At 40.0% G+C, this 21,478-nt stretch overlaps 1 pseudogene; it reads left to right on the top strand.

The window, feature by feature from the left end:
* The first annotated feature begins 5,147 nt into the window (after positions 1-5,147).
* LOC118980459 (tubulin alpha-1A chain-like) overlaps positions 5,148-21,478 on the top strand; it is a 32,600-nt pseudogene continuing 16,269 nt past the window's right edge.

Below are 21,478 nucleotides of genomic sequence, written 5' to 3' on the forward strand. Positions count from 1 at the left end.
AGAGGAAACTTGTATTTCTCCAACCACCAAAAGTATTCTATTGTAATTGACCAAACTTAGTTCTCATTCTCCTACCCCAGGGAACTAATCACTGAGACTCAGACAATGTCAGGGCCTGACTGGCAGAAGTTTAGAAATAGGAAGGTCATAATTGCCAAGCATGTCTCCATGGTAACAGGAATAAGGTTGTGCTGATTGGTTTAGGACAGTCAGGACCTCCCCAATTTAGCTGAGGGTGGAGGTGGTCAGGAGCCAATCCCACTCATGAACATTGTGTTAGAAAGCAGGAAGAAGGGATTTTGCCAGAAAGGAAAGCAAAATCCTTGGAAGGGTAGACCCTTCCAAACCAGAAAGGTGCAGACTGATTCACTGAAAAAAGGCAGTGATATGGTGAGTGATATCTGGGGATATGAATCAATGCCTGTAAAGCATTTTGGAAGAATTATCCACTGAACAAGAGTGTTGCCATCAGAAAGAATGCATTGTGCACACACTAACTCTGTGGATTGCCTGAGCTCAGGACTGTCTCACTGCTGCTTTCCTGGCAGCATCCCTCCTAGCAAAACTTACCATAGAACAAGCTGAGCTATAGAAGCCTGAGGGCTTTAGCCCCTCATTTGTCTCCGTGATATTTATTACCTATTTCACAGTCCCCTTAGCATCAAAAGAAAAAAAAACAGTAGGAAGGTCAGCAGTAATAGAATTCACACCCCTCCTTTCACTTCCTCCTCAACACAAATAGAAACACTTTTCCAGGAATGGACAGGCTCTTCCTTGGCTATCTCTCATTACTCTCTTCTCTGAAGGGAACAAGTTGATTACCACAGCTTATCAGTCACATCCCTCTCATCAGGGTGGCCACGCCATGTGGATAAGGACCCTGGTTTAGGAGTCACCTCAGCTGGGTTCCAGACCTGGCCATACTGTGGTATCTACTGTGTGGCCTCAGTCCTCCCATCTCTCTGGGTCTCTGCTCCTCCACTCTCAAATAGCTAATGTTGCCTTGTCAAGTTTTAAGACCCTAGGTTTTTATGATCCAAGAAAACTTCCCTGGTTCAAAATTTTTTAAAATGTTCCATCTTGGTTTGAGTGCAGCAGATAACAGACTCCAACATGGAGATTTGTGTGAGGAAGTTTGTGGGGAGTGCTCTTGGGATCAATTCTCATGATGGAGGGACCAGTTGAACGACAGTGCTGTCTTATTGCAGGCTTCAGCCATCCTCACGCAGGGAGCGGCAGAGCTGGGTGGCCCTTAAGAAGCCAAAATGGGGTCCAGGGCTGGGTTTCTATCATCAAGGAGTTGGATGCACCTCCCCACAGAGAGAGGGCCTAACTTTGGATGAGGCAGTTCTCTTAAGCTATTGGTAATTTCCTAGGAAGGACTCAGTAGCGAACTTTTAACAACCAACACTCCTGGAGACCAGGGAACTGAATGCCTCAGTCCTGATGAAAACTGGGGGATCTGAGTGATGGACCATAGCACCCACTACATATCCTACCACCACATTTTCAGAATGTGGGACAGAGCAACCAAGGGCTATGTCTCTTCCTTTTCAAGTCTCTGCCCCACATGATAACCCAAGGTATCCAACTTTTCCCCTGGTGATTTCCCTTTTCTTAAAAAAATATTTTATTTATTTATTTTTAGACAGAGGGGAAGAGAGTGAGCCAGAGAGAGACATCAATTGGTTGCCTCTCACACAGTCCCAACTAGGAACCTGATCTGCAATCCAGGCATGTGCCCCAACCGGGAATTGAACCAGCAACCCTTTGGTTCACAGGCCAGTCATTTCTCGAGGGGAGCACTAATCTTGAAATCCTCCTCACCTTACTTTCATCCAGTGGTGTGACTAAACAAAACTCAATTATGCAAAGAGCCCTCAGGGACAATCCAGTTTCCCTGGCATTACAAAAAATTTTAAAAAGTTATTTTGACCATTGTGAGGTAATGCACTGCCTTTTAAAGGGCATTCTAATTTATTCCCCTCCCCCCAAATCTGATGCATTGAATGTTTGAGAACAGGTCTATTCTTCTATATCCTTGTGACAGTTGATTGCACCTGTGTAATAATATTAACATTTCCTTAATTTATACCTAGGGAACTAGAGGTCAGCAGCCTTTTTCTGGAGGGACCCTATGTCCGAGGGGCTCTCTCCTTCCCAATGCTAAGAGTAAAGAAAAAAACATCTTTACAAACTGAGATGGCCTAGCTAATTTTAACATTCATTTTTCTTTTGACTGCTATTTTTCTCCGATTTAACTATTTTAGAGTACACTTCTCTTATATTTCTGTCCTTCGGTTCTGAACAGAAGGCACATCTTAAAAATATCTAATCAATAAGAAAGATGCAATTCCATTATGCATCACTTCCCTTAATAGGACCTATTTTAAACTTGGACTTCCTGGAACGAAGATAGTGGTTTATCAGAAATAATTAGTTTGAATAAAGCATATTTGCAGGTCCATTCTGCCTCTGTGGATAAAAATTTATACAAAGCCATCATAAAAACTCTCTTGAAATGACATTCTCATTTAAGTAGAATGCTAGGTGCCTATTTGAGGAAAAAGATGTATAGAAAAAACCTCTAAAATAGTTGGTTTTAGAATCAGTCAGAAGTTTTGGGAATTCAACTTTCCAAATGTAACTCTATGTGTTACAAGACATTTTCTTAGCTGAAGAAATTCTCACCATTATAAATCAATTATGATTCTTTTTTACTGAGAGTCTATGCCCAACATTGCTGCTCAGAGTTGGGTATAACAAGAAGTTAAATTCCTGCCCTTGAGACATCTCGTTGGGGAGAACAGATTAACACATATAATACTTAAAGCCCAGTTAAATCTACGATGTTAAATCTACAATGTTTAGTGGTAATTCAGGGACGGGAGGGCTGAATCATTGCAGGCCAGTATAGATATGAAAGCTTTACACAACGGTGAGGAGTGCAGCTTTTGGAAACCACAGTTGAACTGCAAAGATATTTTCTGGGAGGGGCAGTGTTTTGAGTGTTCATTACTCTTTAATGCCTTATCTATAAATTATTGATTAGAGTGCTGAACACTGAGTTATACTTGAAAGGAAGAGCCAGCTGCGGATCAGGTAAGCATAGAGGAAGAAAGGGCCCAGAGAGTGGATGCCACCACTTAAAGGAGGGCAGGCCTGGGGGAGATTCCTGGGGCTATGGACCCTCAGTCAGTGTGGACAGAAAGGAAAGATGAGGAAACCAAGGGGACAGTTTTCAAAAACAATCTGTCTATTTCAAAATTCAGGTCCAAGTGTAAAGGAGGTTGAGAAGTATGGCAGCTGCTCTGGTCATTTCAATAACCCCTGGTCCCAGGCATAGTCTCTATCTGCAGAGGAAACTTGTTGGCACCTCCCTTCTTTGCGAATTCTCAGCCTTTAAAAGTGGTAGAAAGAAGAGGGAGATGTGAGTCACAGAAGCATGACTCAAGGCTTCCAAGGAGAGCCCTGGCTGGTGTGACTCAGTGGATTGAGTGCCAGCCTGCAAACCCAAGGGTCATCAGTTTGATTTCCAGTCTGGGGCATATGCCTGGGTTGCGGGCCAGGTCCCCAGCAGGGGGCGCAGGAGAGGCAAGCACACATTGATGTTTCTCGCCCTCTTTTTCTCACTCCCTCCCCTCTCTAAAACAAACAAATAAACAAAATCTTTAAAGATTTCCAAGGAAAAACCTAGAAGTGTATGTAGTAGGCAATTGATAACAATAATTGTAATAATTGAGCAGGTACTCTACCTGTATACATTTATAATCAGAACGTCATCTACTCTTCAAAATCACACTGTGAGACTCTGGTTATCTCACTGCTCAGATGAGGAAAGGCCCCTACTGGAGGTTGTGTCACCTGCCTTAAAGAAAGTACTAGAATGAGCTCCATAATTCTCTCACTGAATGAATAATTGAATAAGAATGCTCCATGAGAATGAAAACTATCAAAATTGTCGAGATTTGTAAAGTGCCCGAGTACTGAAAAACTACTTTACCCTTATCTCTCTCGATTCTCACAATTCTGCAAGGAAGACTACTTTTTCCTTCTGCAGGTAAGAAAATAGACACCCAGAAAGGGTATGTGCTATGCCTGTGATTTTTCAGCTAGTTAAGAATAGCATGAAAGAGGATTCAAATTCAGGTGTTTGAACACCAAAGCCCGGTTTGTTCCCATCAGAGGCTCCAAGTCCAGAAATAGGAAAATAATCTGAGGGCTGAAGGGAAAGGGCGCCCTCACATGGATGAACATAGTTATAACATATAGAATTGGTTGGACTTCCCCACGCATATCTTTCTTCTAGCTCCCCTCTCTCCCTGTTATCTTGCAGACAATATGTACTTTTTTTTCAAAGGGAAATTTGTGTGTTTGGGGAACATTCTGGTAGACAGCAGGGAAGGTAAACAGAAGCAAAGACAGCATTTGACTGCATTTGACCCAGCAGATCAACAACATAATCACGGTGGTCTGAAGAATTAGAAGAGGCCAGCAGAAACCCTGGCTTGTAAAAAAGCGGAAAGGCAGAAGAAAGGAGCAAGAACAGACTGGAAGGGTGGCATTGCAGCTTACATAATTGGTAAGAGGCCTTCCTGGGGCCGTGCCACTGGGGATGTGACCATGGCAGTGAGTCACTGGAGGAAAGGCCCTTCAGCCAAACTTCCTGCCTATCCGGCAGCAGCCACCCCAAGAAGTCAATTCCTCCCTTGGAAAGACCGCGTTGAGACCATTAAGATAATGCAGTTCCTTGCCGCCTTTGCCATTGGGAGCACCACCAGGTCTATCCCTTGAGCCAGACATTCTTGGAATGGCAGAACCAGAGGAGTTGCTGCCATGGCAACACAGTTCCCCTGCCCATTTATACACCGTCTTCGAGTTAGGCGGGACCCCTGGAGAAAGTTCCCCACTGACTTCACCAAGGCAGGGAAATCGCTGAGTACACACAGATGAAGAGGGAGGGGTCTTAGGGAATGTTCCTGCTAGCCTGAAATGGCTGCTGGAAGTTACCATGGCAACTGTATTCCTCACCCATGAAACCGTGAAGGAGGGAGCCTGCTTGCTGGAGAGCTGCAGGAGCCTGTGCATCTCTGGGCTCCCTCTCAGGCTTGGGTGAGAGGAGGGTCCGTCTTAGGTCAGGGACGTCCATGGGAGCCCAGCCCTCTTCGGTGGTGTCTGGAAGAACTGAGTGGGTATTAGTTTTTTTAGTTTAGTTTAGTTTTGTTTTGTTTTTCATGAAAAAAACATTGTTAATGAAGCAGAAAAAAGAATCATGAAGAAAACTAAACTACGATGGCTGTCATTCTCAACAGCGACTTTGTCATTGGGACACGTTGATTTGCATGTGTCCTACATAAATTTCCTGATCGTTGTCTCTCTTCCTGAGTTCCCTACAGTAAACCCCTTAAAGTAATATACGTAATATTCAGGTAGGTGAGTTTTGCTTCTCGGGGGCAAAGTGAGTGGAAAGCAGAACTGAGAGCGATTATAGCAGAAACAGATTTCATGGGTTCAAATTTGAATATTCAAGTTATGTGATTTATATGATTGAAATTTAGTCTAAACCATGGAAGAAATGAAAAATGAATAGAAAAGCAATTGTTTTAGGAGCCAAAAGGCATGAATTCAAGAGTCCCAGTACTGTTGATTACAGGATATATGTGACTCAGTCAAAGCACAGCCTTTGGAGTCAGAGACCCTTGGGTCTGCCTCCCTGTCACTTACTACCATCTACTCATAAAACGCAGAGATGGAGATGAGTGAAAGACGAATAAAACGCACTGATGTGTAATTAATCAGTGGGGCTTGTTAGGCAGCTTTATTGAGATGTAATTGACATATAGCATACATGACATATTTAAAGTGTATCATTTGATAGCTCATAACATATATGTATACCCTCTGGAAACCATCGGTGCATAAGGTGAATATATCCATCACCCTCGGGTCTCCTCATGCCTTTTTAATTTCTTCCTCCCATCCTTTCATGCCCTCCCCAGCTCAGCAACTGCTGATCTAGTTTCTGTCAGCACAGATTCATTTGCATTTTCTAAAGTTTTATATAAATGGAATCAGACAGTATATTCTCTTTTGGAGAGTCTGATTTATTTCATTCAGTATAATTACCATGACATTCAGCCATGTTGTTTTGTGTTTCAATACCTCAGTCCTTTTTATGGCTGCATGTATTCTATTGTACAGATGTACTGAAATTTGTTTACTCACTTGTCTGTTGATGGACATTTGGGTTGTGTCTAGTTCTAGGCTATTACCAAGAAGCTTCTGTGAACATTTGTATACAAGTCTTCGTATTAACATATATTTCCTTTGTTCTTGGGTAAAATTCTGGAAGAGGAATGATGGGCTCATATGGTAGGTGAATGTTTAAACTTTTAAGTAACTACAAATTTGTTTCCCAGAGTGAATTATTTCTTGATTGTGCCATCAAGACAGTATAGGACCTTTATTTTCTCCACATCCTTATTGATATATGATACAGTCATATATCAGTATTTTTTAATTTTAGCAATTCTAATATGTATAGACAGTGTCTTGTTGGGTGATTGGTCTTTTTTATTTCAGTTCCTCTAATTGGGTCATTTTTGTTGTCTTCTGGGTTCAGAAAATTAGTATCGCTTGAAATATGATAGGGATAGGTGGGAATTAAACCAGCTATGGGGCCGCATGACTAAATTTGCATTAATGAAAAGGATGAGTTAGAGTTTCTTCACTATTACTTTTCTGTCCAGCAATGGCATAGAGACACAGTGACCTTTAGTACAAGATGCTGGTGGTAATGCTATTTATCAGCTTTGATTACATGTCAGACAGGGCTTACGTAAATTCCTTCTATTCATCTGCACAACAACAGAGTAAAGTATGTAGGTATTCTTACCTTCGTTAGAAGTTGATGGAACTGAGGCTAAGAGTGGTTAAGCAATCATTGCCCAAGGTCACTTGGGAATAAGTAAAAAATGCCTGGCCCAAAGCCAGCCTGGATGCAAAGTCCATGCTCTTTCTTAGCTGCTGCATTCTAACTTCCTAGGTGGTTATGTATATAGAAGCTGCCTACCTCCTGAGAGCACCCATATTCGTCGGGATAGGATAATAAAAATTAAGTTGAAGCAATTATTATCCTTCTCACATTTGTCATTTGGTATTGAGTGCTCTGACAATACAATCATTTCTTTACCAGCATCAGGCCATCTGTCTCACCCTCCCTTTCTGCTGTTATGTGCTTTGCTGGTAATGATCTGATTAGTTCTTAAATATCACAGTAATTCTGCGATTTATCCTTCATCTCAATATATGTATAGAGTACCTACTCCTGTCTGTGCGAAGCTAGTCTTATATCACCTGCTGTATGAAAAGCCATGAAGACAAAAATATGTAACATTTTGTTTTAATACCCTTACAAATCTGCTGGGAAAAATTAATAGAATTCAGGTCAATATCTGATCACTTGATCTTTCTAAATATCTACATAAAAGTACTCAGCCTTACTAGTTATAAAATATGCAAGTTGATATCTGACACCATGAGTTCTATATCACTTATAGCTCAATAAATCTGGGGGGAAATTCTTCTAATTCAAAAAATAATACACCATATATTTGTATGCATCTCATTTTATTTATTTGCTGATGTATGTTTACATGTACACACATGTACACAGTGCAATGGAACTATGACACATCACAGGATTTTTTAAAATTGCCACCACCTTTCTCAATAGAAATATATATGTGTATGCATGTATGTATTTCTGTACCTTGGCCCAGTGGGTATCCTTCTAAAAATTTATCTGACAGAACAAAACTGAGAGCATAAGATTTCCCTAAAGGCTATTAAGCATTGTTCTATAATGGTAAAAAATATAAAAACAACTAAAATATTGACCAGTAGACCAGTTAAATAAACCTTAGTAGATTTGCATATTGCACAATATTTTACAGCTATTAAAAATTATGTTTTTGCAACATTTTTAATATATATTTTTAATTTAATTCTTGTTCAAGTACAGTTTTCTGTCTTATATTCCAAGCCCTGCCCCCACCCAGTGCTCCCCACCTCCCTCCCATTTCCACCCCCCACCCTTAGTTATTGTCCATGTGCCCTTTATACTTGTTCATGTGAGTCCATCCCCTTTTCCCCTATGATTCAACATTTAAAGACTTCAGGTAATGCCAGCTTATGCTAAGTGAAAACAAACAGCATACAAAATTGTATGTAGAATTCATACTACAGAATTCTAATCTGGTAGGATTCTAATCTGGTAGGATTCTAGTCTGGTAATAGAAATTAGGGATATATACATATATATACACACACACATATATAATGAAACTTTGTCAAATATTTATATTTTTGTTTCAGATATTAAGATATGGGGGGAAAGAGGCCAAAATTTGATAACAGTGATATTTTGTGGAAGTTTAATTTTATTCTTTTTTTAATTCTTGTTCAAGCACAGTTGTCTCCATTTTCATAGCACCACTTCCCCCCACCCCCACCCCCATTCCTGCCTCCCACTCTTGAAACTAACCTTTTTGGCTTTGTCTTTTATACATGTTCCTTGATGGTCCTTCCCCTATTATCCCCCATTACCTCTCTCCCCCCTCCTCTCTGGTTACTGTCAGTTTGTTCTTTATTTCAATGTCTCTGGTTATATTTTGCTTCCTTGTTCATTTTGTTGATTAGGTTCCAGTTAAAAATGAGATCATATGGTATTTTTCCCTCACGGCCTGGCTTATTTCACTTAGCATAATTCTCTCCAGTTCCATCCATGCTGTTGCAAAGGATAGGACCTCCTTCTTTCCTTCTGCTGTGTAGTATTCCATTTTGTAATTGTACCACAGTTTTTTGACCCACTCATTTACTGATGGGCACTTAAACTGTTTCCAACACTTGGCTATTGTAAATTGTACTTCTATGAACACTGGGGTATATAGGTTCTTTTGGATTGGTGTTTCAGGGTTCTTAAAGTATAATCCCAGCAGTGGAATTGCTGGATCAAAAGGAAGTTCCATCTTTAGTTTTCTGAGGAAATTTTATACTGTTTTCCACAGTAGCTGCACCAGTCTGCATTCCCACCAACAGTGCACCAGGGTTCCCTTTTCTCCACATTCTCGCCAGCACTTGTTGTTTGTTGATTTGTTTATGATGGCCATACTCACTGATTTGAAGTGGTATCTCATTGTTGTCTACTTTCACCACTTCTTTTCAATATAGTACTAGAATTTCTATCCACAGTGATCAGACAAGAAAGAGAAAAAAAAGCATCCAAATTGGAAAGGAGGAAGTAAAACTGTCACTCTCTGCAGATGATATGACTGTATACATATAAAACCCTATAGATTTCACACACACACACACACACACACACAAAACACTCAACCTAATAAGCAAATTTGGCAAAACAGAGGTTTCAAAGTCAATATTCAGCAATCAAACACATTTTTATACAACAACAATGAAAGATCAGAATCAGAAATCAGGGGGGAAAATCTCATTTTCTATAGCAATAAGAAAAATAAAGTACCTAGGAACAAACTTTACCAAGGAGATAAAAGACATGTGTGCAGAAAACTACACAACACTGAAGAAAAAAAATTAAGGGAGACACAAATAAATGGAAGCATATATTGTGTTCATGGATTGCAAGAATTAACATAATCAAAATGTCCATATTACCCAAAGGAATTTACAGATTCAACACAATCCCTATTAAAGTACCAATAACATATTTCATAGATATAGAAGAAACATCTCAGAAATTTATATAGAACTGCAATTTTATTCTTTATGTTTCACCTATATTTTTGAAGGTCAGAATCATCAGTTTCACAGCCAAGAAAAAATATTTATTTTTTAAAAAGCAAAACAGTAAATGAGGCAGGCTACGGCAATTCACTGCCTGATTTCCTACCTCACCTAGTCCACATTTGTGGGACTAACTGAGGCTTGGAAGAATCACCCAGTTAGGAGGGCTATTATTATTGTGTTGAATGGAATGACTTTTCTACCTGGGTTCAGTGACATAGGTTTTTGCCCTTTATCATCTGTAAAAGAAAGACTTGTATAAAAGCACTAAAACTTCATAAAAGCTGTATTGGATAAGGTTATTACCCCTTTGAAAGAGGAGGAAGGCTGTGTCATACCCTGGAGAACCTATTTGTAGCACTGTCTTTTGTGTGAGTACAGCATGACTAGATTATCAGCAAAAGAATCTTAAAAGGAGGCCCTGCCAATAAGGAGTCAAAGTCATGTGAAAGGGTCAGAGGAGGAAAGATCAAGGACTGAGTGTGTGGGGGAGGGAACGTCACAGGCATATGGCACAACAGACAGAAAATAGGCATTCGCTTATCAACTGCATTCCCCACTGTCCTGGGTAGTCACTCATATCCTGTAACGTGGCTCTCTGTCCTTCACTATCTCAAAAACATGAAAATGTTATCAATCAGCCTTTCTGAAAAATACCAACTAATGAGCCACATTTCCTCTTCCTTCATTTGTTTGTGTTAGCAGTGTCAATGTAAACCTCCCTAAAATAGAAGCCAGCAAATTTCTTAAAACATTTGTTTGATGAGTGGCCCTCCCTACTTTTCCTTTCCTATTATTTTTTCATGTCTCTCAGAAGAAAAATAAACAAATTAATCAAAATTCTTTCCAATTGATTATGCTTTGGTTACGTACTGTGGGTTTTTTTTAAACTACCTTTCCCAGTTGGGGTTATATCCATAACAAACTAAAAATAACTTTATTGCCAATATTAAGATGTTGGATAAAAGCACCCTTAGTCCATTTTGATAACCTAGTCACAGGCATAAAGAAACATTCAAAGAGGTTAATCATTGTCCTGAGAAGATCAGAAAGACTATCATTTTCAAATGCAGTATCTGTTCAATGTCCCCATGCATTTAATCATCCCTCCAGCATCCAGGTTGGACAGATTTACTTTAGTCAGGGAGCACTGGCATTTGCATTTGTGGAGCACCACAAGCAAAGCCTCTAAAAAACAGAGAGGCAATAGGGTGAAGGAGCTAGCTTTGTATGATATGCCAGCCCAGGCCTGCTGGTGAAAAGTCTGTAAAAGGGCATAGTGGGAATTTCCTACATCTTGAAATCCCAGCACAGGTATAATTTGCATAGATTGCAATGCAGGTGCACAGTAAGACAGGTTACATAAGTAAAGCAAAGGAAGAATTCTGGGACCCACGCCCCAATAACTAGGCATGGAAGAATGTGCTTTTTTGCTGAGCAGCAAAATTGATGCCTTATGTAGTAGGGTAAAGTGTTTGGGGATGCTGATGGAGCCTATTGGGGTGACTCTCACCCCGGACAGGCCACTGCCCATCACAGCTGACTTGAGCACAACTTATGCAAAAAGGAGGACACCAGGAAGTCTAGGCCTGTGTCTTTAGAAAGGAAAATATTGGCCGGCACATATAAGAAGCAACCAGTAAATGCACAAATAAGTGGAACAACAAATCAATGTCTCTCTCTCCCCCTCTCTTTCTCTTCCTCCCCTCAAATCAATCAATAAATTTTAAAAAATAAAAACATCATACACAGAGGAGCTATTATTAAGCAACAGATTTACAGGTATCACTATAATCTAAAAGCCAATTTCATTTCAAATCTACAACTGTAGGAAACCTTAGATATCACTTCCAGATCCTCACAAATCTGCTTACTTCAGAAATGATTCTGAAAATTCTAGTTCTTTGGAAGAAAGCTGGAAAATCCTTCATTACATTTTGGGATCTGGATGATGACAGAATGCAGAATAAAGAAAGACTCAGAGATCTTTAGGGTTGATCAGATATGGATGTATGGAGGAAGTGATTTAGGGATTATATTGTGAATGTGTGGGGAGCACATTGGCAGAAAGAGCTGAAGACAGCGTGGCTGTCAGTAGCTGCCATGGGCTGGAATGATAGCACATACCTGACAAGGCCCCTTTATCCACAAACTGGGAAGGGGGCGGTTCTGCTCAGAGTCAGCCTTATATTTGAAATCCTGGCTGCTGTCTGTCACACTAGGGGTCCCTGGTGGTTCTGGGTACAAATGAATTTCATTTCTGAAGCCGTGTCTACCTTCTTCTAGGAACCTAAGCTCTCTCGGAAATAACAGGTGTTCAAGGGAGACCCTAGGATGACTGGGATTAGAGCATTTGGTCAATGGGTCTCAGTCTTTGCATTCATACTTGGATGGGAATTCAATTTGTCCAGAAGATAGGGATCGGAAGTCAAAGAACTAAATGAATAATTTGCAATGCTCACAAAAATATATGGAGCTGGAGTGGGCAGGGAGGAAGCATGTGGCAGAGAAAAGCAGCTGTGGAGGGAAGCAAAGGGGGAAATAGGGGACATCTGTAATAATGTCAACAATAAAAAATAAATAAATATGAAGAGATGAAGGTAGAATAGTAGGATTTGGTTTATTTTTTAAATTGAAGCCAAGCAATTAGAAATGAAGGGTAGAGTCTCTAGTCCTCTCTACCTGTATACATTCATAAGACCCAAAGTAATAAAAAATGCAGGTGCCCTCGGTTGCAGTTATTGGACAGAACCAATCCCCACACATTAAATCTGAATAAAGAAGAAATGCCCCCTCTCTATGCAGATAAGGAAGAAGATAAAATCGAGGCAAGCACGATAGGGTTACCTACCCTCCCCAGAAGGGTAGCTTTATCGTGGCGCATCATTCAAAGTGGATGATACGGACTAAAGGAGTTTAATTTAATAGACCAACATTTAGCAAGAGCCTACTAAGCACAAGAGCTGGAGATAGAAAAATACCAGTGAATAAGATGATATTTCTCCCTTTTCCAGTTCACAACCATCTAGTGGGAACCAGATCAAACCAGGAATAAGATTTAAGTAAACCCAGCCTTTAGGGTTACAATAAACCACTATTAGAGATGCCAAACTATTTGTTCAGGAGGAGAGCAATATGTTCCAATGTAAGCCAGAGCCAGACTGCCAAGCAAACATCATTTGTGAATTTTGGGATCCCAGTTTAAAAACACACCAAATCACAATCTCTGTGCCCTTTGGAAACCTGCAGTCCAGTTTGGAGCATCGCTGAAGCTTTTCAGTATCTAAAGCAAAGTATAATACCTGTGAGTACAGGCTCCAGGATAAAAATCTCCATCATCAACTAACTGTGTGGCCTTGAGCAAATGTCTTCACTGCCTTATCTGCAAAATAGATACCTTCATCCCAATATAGCTGAAAGAAGCAAGTGGGCCAGTACTTGTAAGGCATTTAGAAGATTACTTGGCACACAGCAAGGACTGACTAAATGTTATCTACTTTTATTGTAGAAGCTCCTGGTTAGGAAGTCCTCACTAATCCTCATCCACCAGTTAAGAGGAATGAGCAAAAAGAGACATAGGTTTAGGAAGATGAAGGTAAAAATAAGTGGAATGAGAAGTTAAAAGAATCATGGAAAACAATAGCTGGCTGTTTCTCAGTGCTGCTGAGTACCTCCCACATTAGCAGTTCTGGGCTGGGACTAGGGGGCAGGAAGAGAGTTGCCTGGGGCCCAAAATGACAGGAGGCATCCACTTGCTCTCTCAGGCTGTGCAAGCACAGGGCTGGCTAGAGGCCTCACTCGCACCTTAGTTCTCATTCTGCTTAGAGATCTTTCTAAGGTTTCTAAGGTTTCCTCCCATGGTCAGTTCCTTGAGTTTACTCGTCATTATCTCTGATGGAACAGGAAAAAATATGGATAAATATGTGAGAGAAATAAAGAAAAGTTAGCCAACTCGGTATTCACCAAACATCCAGCGAAAGCTCCCAAAAGTGATGTCCACTCCTAACACCACTGCCCCACCAGTAATCCAGTTGACAAGTAGGGCCTGAGTTGGGACCCTCCACCCTCCCCCATCCGTGCCCATATAGAGAGCTTCCCATGGAAAGGTGAGTCTAAGGTTAGGCTTGGGAGGGACTGCTCGGCTGGCAGCAGGGTAAGGAAAAACGTTGTTGAGTCTTTTGGGATGGTTCAAGCTGACCTCACTTAATCCTATAGGATTTCTTCCATGCTGGTGCTTAGAATAGCGAGAACTATAACCTCAAGCTTATAAACAGGAATCCATTCAATCAAAGAACAGAGCACACATCTTGAAAGGGCCCCTTGCTTAGGAGCTATCTGAAATGTCTAGGCACCCCCTAGTGGAAAAGCTTTGTGCCTTGGCTGCAGAGAGGACTCACCACTTGGAATGTGTGATCCAGAAAGGTGATGGGAAGGATGTTTAGACATGTGCCTTCTCCTCTCCCCAGTGCAAATGGACATGCAAATACTAGCTATACCAAGGCCATGTTGCCTCATCTCTGCCAGGCAATACAGGGCAAGGATATGTTGCTTGACAGTCCAAGAGACCGGGCCAATTTTTCCGCTTATTTTGTCAAGTAAACTTCCTATGCCTTACCAAACCTTCTCCTTCAGCAGTTTCTGGGCCAGGGTGATAGAAACAGCCTCTATTAGTTACAATAGTAACCGTACTGATCACTTGAAGGAGTACTGCGCAGTCTTTAAACACGTGGTGTTTAATGCCAGATGGCCCAGAATCAAATTCCATCTTTATCTGTTACCAACTCTTAGACATTGGGAAAATTATTTCACCTCTCCGTGATTTTGTTTTCTAATATATAAACAGGGGTAATAACAGTAACTACTTAATAGTATAACCTAGAGGACTAAATGAGTTAGTATCAGTAAAGCACTTAGAATAAAACCTGATATGTTGTAAGTTCTGTGTCAGTTATTATCATTGGTTTTCTTTTTGTTGTATGGGCTAGGCATATAAATCATGATGATGATGATGCATTATTACATGTATACGTCTTTAATCTCTTCCACAATCCTAGTATCTCCTTTATACAGGAAAATGAAGTAGAAAGTTGTCACACTGTTAGTGGTTATGTCAAATAGAGGCCTAGCACTGTGGCCCTTGTACATAATATACAAACACAGGAGCTTAGAGATTTGTAGGGGAAACTAGCCATCAGAGCCAATATGTATAAGAAAGTGCTATCAGTTCTCAGATAGAAATCTGAAGAGGGTATTGTGGGATGGATAGAAAGGTGTCAGGAAATAACTTTATTGAAGAGGAAAGACTGGAGCTGGGCCATAAGATAGACAGAGAGGGGGAGAAAAATATAAACATCTTGAGCAAAGGTAAAGATGGGTGAGGCAGCAAGACATGTCCAGAAGCCACAATGAGTGTGGGTTTGGATGAGGAGCAGGCAGAGGTGGGACTTAGAGAGGAGAGGAGGCACGGGTGGAGGCGCTGCCTACCAGGCCACTCTAACGGGCACGGGGAGGTACAGAGCCCCTGGAGGGGCACAATCAGGGAGTGACACCAGAGAACCAGAAAACCTGTCTGTCTGGTTTTTCTTTTCAGAATAATTTTTAAAATCCTATGTGGATGAATAGTTTTTATTTTCTTTTTGGACGACCCTGGCCCTGAGATTTAGAAATGTGCGTGGTCAGCATCTCTGAACCACAGGCCTATTTTTCTAGTTGTTTCTGACCAGTTCTAGCCTGGTTGGAGATGAAAGTGGAAATAAAATAGAAAAAAAATCAACAAAATTACTATCCCCCCTTTTATTCCTCCCCCTATTAGATTCAATAAAAGCTGCATAATACAGTTTCTCTTTAAAGTTACTACGGTCCTAAGTTAACAATGGCTCGTGGCCTCTGTCACATTTTCTGCTCAATACTATCACAACCTAACTTATTCACTAGTACATGTGAACCTAGCCAATTCTAGGATCAAAGAATCTGCCCTTGAGGACTTCACAAACGTACAAGTCTAGGTCGAAATTGAGAGTAGAAGAACGTGGGACATCCATTGCTACACTGAAGCTCAGCGTGCCATCAGCCTAAGGACAGGAGCTTTGCCATTGTTATCCTAAAAAGAGACATCGGCACAGTTTAGAAGGTTTTCCGTAACTGTGTCTAGTGGTCACTAGCAAAAGAGCGGCGGTACCGATGACAGAGGCATTTAGGGTTCCAGACTGAGCCTGCCATACCACATCACTAGCCTTATGTCTGGCCAGGGAAGGTGGCAGGTTCAGGCATCATTGCATTTCTCCACAAAGTTAAGATCCACAGTAAGATAAATATAATTGCAAAAGAATCATAATGAGAGTGCGAAGCTCCAGAGGAGAGCTAACCTTTTCCTTGATCTGATATTAGCTGTATGAGTATGGCTAATAGCAACAGTAGGGATGGTAATGATGGAAAGCCCCACCTGGGAATCCATGATCAGCTGGGATTACAGAATAGTCACTGGCAGCAGGGTTTCCCCTGTCTTTAACATCCACAATAGCTCTCAACCCTAAGTGAACATTAGAATCACCTGGAGAGTTTTTATAAACCTTCCCTGGGTACCAGCCCAGACCTATGACATCAGATATCTGTAGGAGGGGCCTAGGCTTTAGTATTTTTGTTATGAATCATCCCTCTATAAATTGAAGGCAAGTATGTGATAAGATATGTTAGCCATTCTGATAGTGACAATATCATTCTCCTTGGAACAGGAGCGTCATGTGATAGAAAGAATAAGTGCTAAGACCATGGGCTCTCCAGCCAGCTCTGTAAACAGAAGTCCCTGCTCTTTCACTTACCAGTTGCAGGGACAAACTATTTAACATCACGGAGTGTGGCACCTTTATCTGCAAAATGAGAGTAATGTGACCCATTTTGAGAATTGTGGTGGCAACTAAATGCATGTGTAGCACTTGGCACATAGTAGGTGCTCAACCAAAACTCATGGCAATAGTAACCATCACTAGAAAACAAAGAATGATGAAGAATCCAGATGTGTGTAGAGGCCCAGGCACTGCTACTAACAAGACATGAGAATTGCAGCCTCACTGGACGAATTGCTTAAACCTCCTAAACCCTCCTGGGTTTAATCCCTCCTAAAATTCCCATAAATTGGAAAATTTGAGCTGGAGGTTCTCGAGGTAACTGTTACCTCTAACATTCTGTTGTATTCATAGAGCAGCAGGAGGCTGAATAGACCACCATCTCATCAGGAACTTAGTAAATACTGTTGTGTGGTGACAGAGGAGAAGAGAGAACTGGAAGAAAAGGTAACAGACAGTTCTGAGAGGTGTGGCTCCTGAACTTAGCTTGACCCTTCGCAGACCACCTCTGAAATAGATGTTGACAACCCTTCTCCAGGTTCAACCAATGCCTCCATCTATTTGCTGACGTTCATCTGGTCTACTTAGGCACTTACCAGGCATAACCAAGTAGTGACCTAATGAGGGAGATATGAAAAGTGCTTAACTAGAAATCAGAAACAAAGATTCTACCTGTTGCTCCCAATAAAAACCTCACCATTTTTCTAGACAAAGATTCACAGTAAGATAAATATAAATGGAAAAGAATTATAATGAGAGTGTGAAGCACCAGAAAAGAACTAACATATTTCTTGACCTGTTTTTAACTGTGTGAGTATGGCTAATAGCAAAAGTAGGGATGGTAATGATGAAAAGCACCACCCACTTCTTTCTACCTCACATTCACCTCAGCAAAATGGGGACTGGCAATATCTACTGTTAAATAATAAAAATTCAACTGAGCAAATTTGGAAATCTAATAGGCTTCATCCAGCACTTCATGGTTAGGGAAGCATCCATCTAGCAGATAGTAAGAAGCTGTAAAATGGAAGGCAGAAGGAGACAGAGACGAGAAAAGAGTGAATTATTTCATTGTTCTTTGGGGGATGGAACAGGTCCATCAGATGGATTACCTCACTACTCCTAACCAGAAAATATCAGATTGACTAGTTAATGGTCACATTTCTGGGAGAGGCTGCAACTGCAGTTGGGTTACTGTATAGAGCAATAGCAGAGCAAGACAACCTCTGATAATCCAACATGGAGTCACTGAATACTACCATGACAGTAATGGCAAGTGCTATGTCAACCATGACAGTAATGTCAAGTGCTATGTCAGGGCTAACATAATGGAGTATAAGGGAAGCACCCAAAACCACAAGTGTGGACGCTTGGATAAGGGCTCCATCTAAGTACCAATATGAGAGGGATCACTGACCCTGATGAACTCTAAGAACTCAGAGGTCAGACCGCCCAAGCTCCAGCTTTGCTGTACCATGGTCATTCTGGGAGCTCTGCCAGACTTCCACTCCACTGGAAGCATGCTGATACTGTAGCCACCACACATTGCTGCTCGTTTTTATTTCTGTAAGTTATTTTTATTTCTTTAATTTTTATTGTATTTTTCCATGATCATTTAGTCCCCTTATGCCACCTCCCACCAGCCATCACCACCTTGCTGTCCACATCCATATATCCTTTTACCTCTTTGCTCACTCACTCCATCCCTCAACTCTCACACCCTAGGTGTCATCCTACTCTCCATCTATGAGCCTGTCCCCATTTTCCTTGCTCGTTCAGTCTGTTCATTAGGTTCCACATATGAGTGAAATTGTATGGTACTTGTCTTTCTCTGACTGGCTTATTTCACTTAGCATAATGTTCTCCAGGTGCATCCATATTGCCACAAAGGGCAAAATTTTCTTCTTTTTATACAACTGAGTAGTATTCTATTGTGTAAATGTCTCATAGTTGTTTTATCCACTCAGCTACTTATGGACACTTGGGTTGCTTCCATATCTTGATGATTGCAAATAATGCTGCAGTGAACATAGGGGTGCTTATGTTCTTTCAAGTTAGTGTTTTTGGTTCCCTTGGGTGCATTCCCAGAAGAGGTATCACTTGGTCAAAAGGCAAATCCATTTTTAATTTTTGAGATATCTCTATACTGCTTTCCACAGTGTCTGCAACAATCTGCATTCCCACCAACATTCCAAAGGGTTCCCTTTCCTCCACATCCTCTGCAGCACTTGCCATTTGTTGATTTATTGATGATAGTCATTCTGACAGGTGTGAAATGGTGTCTCATTGTGATTTGAATTTGCACTTCTCTGATAATTCATGATGTTGAGCATCTTTTCATAGGTCTATTGGACATTTGTATGTCCTTTTTGGAGAAGTATCTATTCAGGTACTTTGCCCATTTTTTAATTAGATTGTTTGCTTCTTTGGTGTTGAGTTTTGTAAGTTCTTTATAAATTTTGGATATTAACCCCTTATCCGATGTATTGGTGAATATATTCTCCCATTTTGTGGATTCTCTTTTTATTTTATTGATGATTTCCTTTGCTGTGCAAATACTTTTTAGCTTGATGAAGTTCTATTTATTAATTTTTTCTTTTGTTTCCCTTTCCTGGGGAGATATATCCCATAAAATATTGCTACAAGCAATGCCTAAGATGTTGCTTTCTATGTTTTCTCCTATGATTTTTGTGGTTTTAGGGTCTAAGATTAAAGTCTTCAATCTATTTAGAATTTATTCTTGTGTGTGGTATAAGAACATGGTCTAGTTTCATTTTTCTGCACATATCTGTTCAATTTTCCCAACACCATTTGTTGGATAAACTATCTTTAGCCCATTGTAAGTGCTTGCTTCCTCTGTAGAATATTAAATGCCTATAAAAGTATGGGCTTGTTTCTGGGCTCTCTATTCTGTTCCATTGATCTATGTGTCTGTTTTTATGCTAGTATCATGCTGTTTAGATTACTGTGGCCTTACAGTAAAGTTTGATGTTAGGTAGCATGCTTCCTCCAACTTCGTTCTTCTTTCTCAGGATCACTGTTGCTATGTGGGGCCTTTTGTGGTTCCATGGAAATTTTTGAAATATTCATTCTAGTTCTGTGGAATATACCATTGGAATCTTGATAGGAATTGTACTGAATCTATAGATTGCTTTAGGTAGTATGGACATTTTAATTATGTTAATTCTTCCTATTGATGAACACACTATGTGCTCCCACTTATTTGTATCTTCAATTTCTGTCTTCAGTGTCATGATTTTCTGAGTACATTTTCTTTACATCCTTGGTTAGGTTTATTCCTCAGTATTTTATTATTTTTGAAGTGATTGTGAATGGTATTATTTTCTTAATTTCCTTTTCTTAGTTCACTATTGCCATATAAAAATGCAACCAATTTCTGGATATTAATTTTGTGTCCAGCTATTTTGCTGAATTCATTTATTAGTTCTAGTAGTCTTTTGTTAGAATCTTTGGAGTTCTTTATGTTCAGTATCATGTCATCTGCAAACACAGTATTACTTCTTCCTTTCCAGTACAGACTCCTCTTATTTCTCCTTCTTGTCTGAATGCTAGGATTTCCAATGCTTTGTTGACTAAGAGAGGAGAAAGCGGACATCCCTGTCGTGTTCCTTATTTTAAGGGGAATGCTTGTAAATTTTGCCCATTGAGTACGATGCTGACAGAGGGTTTATCATATATGCTCTTTATTATGTTTGCATATGTTCCCTCTTATCCCACTTTGCTGATAATTTTTATCATAAATTGGTGCTGGATTTTATCAAATGCTTCTTCTGCATATACTAATATGATCATGTGGTTTTTAGCCCTCATTTTTTTATGTGGTGAATCACATTCATTGATTTGCAAAAGTTGTGCCAACCTTGCATTCCCAGTATAAATCCCATTTGACCATGGTTTATTATCTTTTTGTACATTGCTGTATTTGGTTTGCCAGTATTTTATTGAGGATTTTGGCATCTATGTTCATCAGGGATATTTGACCATAGTTTTCATTCTTTATAGTGTCTTTATCTGGTTTTGGAATTAGGATAATGCTGGTCTTATAAAATGAATTTGAGAGCTTTCTCTCCTTTTGAATTTTATGAAATAGTTTGAGAAGGGGAGGTATTAGTTCTTCTTGGAATATTCAGTAAAATTTACCTGTGAAACCATCTGGTCCAGGGCTTTCATTTGTTGGGAGTTTTTTTTATTAGTGCATCAATTTCATTAAGTGTAATTTGTTTATTCACATTCTGTGATTCTTCCTGATTTACTTTTTGAAGGCTGTATGTTTCTATGAATTTATCCATTTCATCCAGGTTGTCCAATTTGTTGGCATATAGTTGTTCACAATATTTTCTTACAATCCTTTGTATTTTTTTGGTGTCAGTTGTTATTTCTCTTCTTTCATTTCTGATTTTATTTGAGTCCTTTCCCTCTTTTTCTTGATGAGTCTGGTTAAAGGTTTGTCAATCTCATTTATCTTTCCAAAGAACCAGCTCTTGGATTTTTTAATCTCTTGTATCATTTTTTAGACTCAATTTCATTTATTTCTGCTCTGATCTTAATTATTTTCTGCCTTTTATTCACTTTGGACTTTGTTTGTTGTTGTTTTTCAAGTTCCTTTAAGAGTGACATTAGATTGTTTATTTAAACTTTTTCTTGTGGGTGCTTGTTTGTTTTTACATTTGTTTTGTTTTGTTTGAGATAGGCTTGTAATGCTATGAATTTTCCTCTTAGGATTGTACTCCCAGTGCCCCACAGATTTTGCATTGTTGTGTCTTCATTCTCATTTGTTTCAAGGTGTCTTTTGA

Source organism: Sturnira hondurensis, unplaced genomic scaffold (assembly GCF_014824575.4).
Source record: "Sturnira hondurensis isolate 20B ecotype Veracruz unplaced genomic scaffold, ASM1482457v3 Scaffold0022910, whole genome shotgun sequence".
Taxonomy (NCBI): Eukaryota; Metazoa; Chordata; class Mammalia; order Chiroptera; family Phyllostomidae; genus Sturnira; species Sturnira hondurensis.